The sequence below is a fragment of the Carlito syrichta genome, unplaced genomic scaffold (assembly GCF_000164805.1).
Source record: "Carlito syrichta isolate Samal-C Ts95f unplaced genomic scaffold, Tarsius_syrichta-2.0.1 Scaffold291143, whole genome shotgun sequence".
Taxonomy (NCBI): domain Eukaryota; kingdom Metazoa; phylum Chordata; class Mammalia; order Primates; family Tarsiidae; genus Carlito; species Carlito syrichta.
This window is the reverse complement of record NW_007235239.1, coordinates 6,846-12,977: the sequence shown is the minus strand read 5'-3', so window position 1 is coordinate 12,977 and position 6,132 is coordinate 6,846. Positions and strand designations below refer to the sequence as shown.

Sequence of the window (6,132 nt, the reverse complement as noted above, 5' to 3'; positions counted from 1 at the left end):
CAAAGAAACCATCAAGAGAGCAGGGAGACAGCCTACAGACTGGGAAAAAGTATTCGCCAACACCAGGTCTGACAAAGGCTTAACATCTTGGATCTACAAGGAAAGCAAACGTGCTGAAAAGAAAAAAACAAACAACCCCATTATAAAATGGGCAAAAGATATGAACAGACACTTCACAAAGGAAGACATCGGGGCAGCCAACAGACACAAGAAGAAATGTTCAACCTCACTAATCATCAGGGAGATGCAAATCAAAACCATACTGAGATACCACCTAAGTCCAGTCATAATGGCAGTTATCAACAACTCAAAAAATAACAGCTGCTGGAGAGGGTGTGGCAAAAAGGGAAAACTTCTACACTGTTGGTAGAGTGTAAACTAGTGCAACCTCTGTGGAAAGCAGTGTGGCGATTCCTAAAAGCTCTAAATATAAACCTCCCATATGACCCTGCAATCCCCCTACCAGGAATATATCCCAAAGCACTGAAATCACTCTATAAAAAAGATACCTGCTCACGTATGTTTATTGCAGCATTGTTCACAATAGCAAGAACCTGGAAGCAACCATGCAGCCCATCAAAAGAGAACTGGATTTTTAAAAATGTGGTACATATACACAATGGAATACTATGCAGCCATAAAAAAAAGAACAAAATCATGAATTTCCCAGCAACCTGGATGGAAGTAGAATCTATAATACTGAGTGACCTCTCTCAGAAACAAAGATCCGAGCATCACATGTTCTCACTCATATAGTGGACCTTGAACATCCAATGTAATACTATAAGAAAATGACTGACAGTAGTGGGAAATTATGGGGTGGGAGGGAGAGGGGATTAACAGTAGTAAATATCTCTCTGCAGATGGGGAAACACCTCTTATCAACAAGGGTGCCTGAACGAAATGTACTTATATACCTAAACCTTAACTGTACCCCAGAATATCATAATAAAAAATATTGATTACAAAAATAAATAAATAAAATGCTTTCCCAATGTTACTATTATGTACTTGATGTGAAAAAAAATGATGGAAGAGAGAGTAGTAGGTTCAATTTAGTTCATCTTCCGTGCTAGAAAATTGGAGGGAAAAAATGCACCAAGTCCATTTGTTTTCTCAGTGGCATCTGACCTGCCACCCCAGTGGAATCTCAGCTGTCATCTGTGTCTGCCTCATTCCCTGGTATAAGTTCTGGCAGTTGGTTGCTCTCCACAGACACATGTTAAACAAGGAGAATGAGTTCAGTTGGGGCATTGAAGCAGCAGCGTCTTCAGGTGAATGCTTGGCTTAGAGACAAGTAGCACTGATAGCCTCCAAGGCACTGAATAGCTGTGTGCTTTCCTCATGCAGGCTTTGTGCTACCCAGAAACAGGGTCTACAGCATTCTAGCTGATAGCCAAAGTTACCTAACATCCTGGGGCTCAGTTTCCTCACCTGTAAAAGAGGGTATGAAAATACATAGTGTTGTTGTGAGAATTAAATGAGATACTGTCTGGAAAATGCTTAGGCACAATGGCTGTCAATGGGAACCCAACACACGTGCTAGCTGCTGTTGTTATTTCTACATACCTGCAATGTGGCAGCCACTACTCTATCGGTTGTAATGAGAGGCCTGGGAAAGTGAGTGCTCTGCCTCCACAAGTGAGGGACCGCACTGGGATCCTAATCCAGATCCTGCAGACCCCAAGACCTGGGGTGTCCTGAGAGCTCAGCTTTGCTTATTCTCCAGGCGAAATCCAAGGACCAGTAAAAAACCCAGGCACCTCCTTCCTCACATGCAGTGGGTCCTGTGTGGAGCCCATGCCTCCTGGAGGCTGCCTTCCCACCCCTTCCACCTTACCTGAATCACTCCTCCACCGTCTTCAGTGTTCCCAGCCAGAAACGACTCAGGCAGCTCCAGCATCTTCCCAAGTCAGTCCATCATCATGGTCTCCAGCTCTGTGCATGCTGGGCTCGTGGCCTGTCACAGGCAAGGAAGGGATTGGCCAAGGGCCAGACATTGTAAAATATTATTCCTGGGTCCATTCAGGACCTGTTGAATTTGCAGTCTGGGGATTGGCATTGTCACATGTTACCTCTGTGACTTGGATGCACACTGGGTGTGATAGGCAGAATAATGCACCACACCCCCAAAGATTCCAGGGCTTGATCCCTAAAACCTGTGATCACTTACTGTACAAGGAAAAAGTGTCTTTGCTGATGCGCTTAAGAACTTGGGAAGGGATAGTGGGAGAAGTTTGTCAGATTATCTGGGTGGGATCAATCCAATCACATAGAGTTTAACTTCCACTAAACCCAGATTACAATTGCCCAGTCTCGGCTGTGACTCAAATGCTGAAACAGTTTCACTTGTGTTTGGCCCAGACTCACTCAAGAAGAAGGGTTGGGAGGAACACACAGACCACCATGATAAGCCTTACTCCACTGTGACTTGCTGTGTGGGGACTGCAGACTTGCTTGTATAACCATTTGTTTAGTAACAGAAAGATCTAGAAATCCCCCTGGTGGACTGTCCTCCATAGGCACAAGTGAAGGGAATGAGCACTGGGCCGATTTGAAGAAGTGGGCTCTAGTGGCCCTCATCCTTTGGGTGTCCTTGGAGCTGCCATTGATTTTGTCTTTTAAACTCCAGCATTATGACTTTGCTCATGGGCCCTCCCCTCTTTTTGCACACAGGAGGTGGCAGGCTGGCCTTGGGCCCCATCAAAGACAGACTGAGCCCCCGTCTTCATATAGATCTCCATACAAAAGGCCGTGTAGAATTCAGAGATGCTCTGGTGCTGAGTTGTGATCACCAGTATTGTGATGCCTGTAAGAGTAGGTGAAGGAGCTCTTCCTCCCTCCTGATCTGCCCCTTCCCTCTGGGCCTTCCCCATCCCGGCTAAGCCCACCTCAATCAGAAACCTGCACTTCCTGTTGGGAACCACAGGCATCAGCCTGAGAGGAAGCAGGGCACCCCCTCCAAGGCCCAAGATGGATCAGACTGGCCTAGAATGACGAGACTGATGGCAAGTCACCCTGCGGGAGTAGAATGAATCCACACCATCAGTGCTAAATGAAATCCAATACGATATCCAATGAGAGAAAATGCCCTTTAGGAGACAGACCAGCCCAGGCTGCACTGCCCATGCTCATGCCAGCTTTGCCTGGTGGAGAGGGAGGCCGCCAGTGCCTGGCAGAGGAGCAGCACAGATACTGTGCCAGGGGCCACGGATGGCTTCTTCAGCCTTGCCTATGGGGCCCGTGATGCCCTGTCATCCAGGAAGCCTTGACACCCCAGCCTAAAGGAGAGCAAGAGCAGGCAGGTGAAGCAGGGCAGCTCAGCGGGGCCTGCGGCTTGAGGCTGAGATTCAAAACCACCATCTCCTTGATGCATCTCACATGGCATGGGCCAACACCGGTAAGCCCACCTGGCTCCACAGCACTGACAAGGTCAACACTCTGGATCTGGAAGACCAAGGGCTGACCCTGGCTTCTGAAGAATTCACCACAGTGTGGGGAGCCCTGGAACCCCTGACTGTCAGTAGGTGGCTCTACTTCTGAGCTGTCTGCATTTGGGAGGAAGGGTCTTGCCAGCAGGGTTGTTCCTGGAGCAGAGAACACAGGCAAAGCCAACCCTGCCTGCCATTCTTCTGAGCAGGGATCTTTCTAAGCACTGCACCCCAGATAGGGTGGGATTGGTGTCATGGAGGCAGGAGCCAGACCCAATTCTGAAGACCCCTACTCTGTGGTGCTCAGCATATCTGATGGGCTAGGTAGGGCCTCTCTGGGACTGCAGCCCTGGCTGAGAACAGATGGAATGAGACAGGGCAGTTGCATCCTCAAGCTTCGAAGTGTATAGACATCCTCTGGTCTGCTTGGGGAAATGCAGATTCCCAGACTCAAGCTGTGGAAATACTGGGACCTTGCACTGTGATCGCAATTCACCCCAAGTGCTTCTAACACACCACTGTGCAGAACTGGCTCTGAGCTGTGAGGCCTTTCTCTGTTCTGTGTCTCCATTCTCTCTGAGGCCCCTTCTCTGGACTGCGCCCCCTTCTCCCTGCAGCCATGCCCCTGCTGCCCACAGGTGGCACAGCCATCCGTGTGGGCCCTATGAGTGCAGGTGCCACATCCCCATGCAGGAATCCCACCACTGCAGGGACCCCCACCGCCCCAGGATCACCAAACCCTCACCCAGGAGAAGCCGATCCAGCCGATGGCTCCACACAGCATGTCTGCGAGCATGGCTGGGTACGAGCTGGCCATGAGGAAGTAGGCAAAGACATAGGGACTGCGCCAGTGGGTCACCTGTGCAGGAGGATGGGACAGTTACTCAGGTGCAAGGGTGCACGGCCCATGAGAGCTGAGGACTCAGGACTCAGAGGCACCCAGAGTGACCTTGGTTTATTGCAGTTCCCCAAGTGTTGGTCACCTGGGACCTCCCTCCTGTTAAATGTAGTATTTGCATGTCACTGCACTGTCTCCATTTAAATGGACTCCCTTCTTTAATATGGGAATATATTTGCGGTTCGGGGAATAGTAATATTTCTAAAATCGAGTGGAAAATCATCATTGTGTGCTGTAGCAAAGGCAGTCTCTAAAAACCACACCGTGTTTTTTGTTCTTGACGGGTGCTGTCATCAGTGAAGGTACTGCCCCTGAGGCTGACCTCTGTGCTCAAAGCAGTTTTCCTAAAAATGCTATGAAGAATAAAATCTAAATAGAAAGAGGGAAAGGAAGAGAGAAAGAAAGAAGAAGAAGAAGAAGGAAGAGGAGGAGGAGGAGAGAGAAAGAGAAAGAAAGTCAACCAAGAATCTGATTTGTAAGGCATTTTCAGGGCATTTTTAGTTAAGCCCAAACATGCTTCTGGTCTTCCTGCTGTCCCTCGCTCTCCCGGGTGAGCCATTCCCTCCAGCCAGGCTCTCCAGCATTCTGCAGACCTCTCACCTCCTCTGTCCCCCAGCCTTACTGCTGTCCCCTCCCCTGCTGCCTAGATGGGGGCCACCCATCCTTCTCCAACCCACTTGGAGTAAACACCTGCCGTGTGCCACATTCTGGGCAAAGCACAGAGGAAAAGCTCCTGGTGGGCCGGGGAGGAGACACATAAGGGATGGGGACAACTCCATTCAGCACGCTTGGGGCTGGGGGTGGCAGGGGCCGGGCAGCAGCAAGACCGCAGCAAGCCATCAGGAGGCAAGGGGGTGGTGTGCATCTGGGCAGGGGCAACTGCGCTCAGCCAGCCTCACTGGGCTGGGAGGGTCCTGCAGTGGCAACGAGGGAGCAGCTGCTAATATTCCAGGTTTGGAAAGAAGACAAGGGAGGAAAGGGAGGAGGGAGTGTAGCTCAATCTCCGCTTCTTTGATTTATCCTTGCCAATGGCATTCTTGCTGCGGGAGACAGAATAAAGCCCTTACAACAACCCCTGGGCCCCAGTGCAGGGAGAAGGTACTAGAGATTGTCATTCAGACCCCACTCGGGGCCACAACCACATACTGGCATCCAAGAGACTTTGCCCAGCTTTCTGTCACCCCCTTTACTTGACTCCATTTTCACTGCACATGTTGGAAGGGCCCTGGACTTCAAGTCTTGCAGCAACTTGGATTTGCTGGGTCACCTCAGGCAATTGGGGCACGGGGCTCCATCACCTCATCAGGTAAATCAAATCCATGTGCTCTGGTGTTTTTTCCAGACATCCAGAGTCCCAGGCCTGGTTCAGGATCCCCAATGACTGAGGATTCATTGCCAATGCATTTGGCATAGACTGAATGTTGGTGTCTCCCCAAAACTCATATGTTAGAACCCAACCCCCAGAGTGATGGTATTAGGAGGTGGGGTGTTTGGGAGGTGATTAGGTCATGAGGGTGACTTTTTGGGAGGAGGTAATTGTGTCATGAGGGTGGAGCCCTCCTGATGGCTTCTTTAGAGGGAAGAAAGAGCTGGCCTCCTCGCCATTATGTGAGGCTGGCTGTCTGTATACCAGGGCTTGCACCTGAACCCAATACCCTGAGCAAGATCTGTTTGTTATTTAAACCACCCAGTCTGCATATTTTGTTACAGCAGGGTGAGTTAAGACATTGTCATTTTACACAGCCTGGGCAAAGATGCAAAGATTTCCTTCTTGATAATACTGGTTATTGAGCATATATTTTC

General features: G+C 49.7%; 1 pseudogene; it reads right to left on the bottom strand.

Annotated features, from left to right (window-relative positions):
- LOC103256679 overlaps positions 1-6,132 on the bottom strand; it is a 43,971-nt pseudogene that overhangs the window by 34,082 nt on the left and 3,757 nt on the right.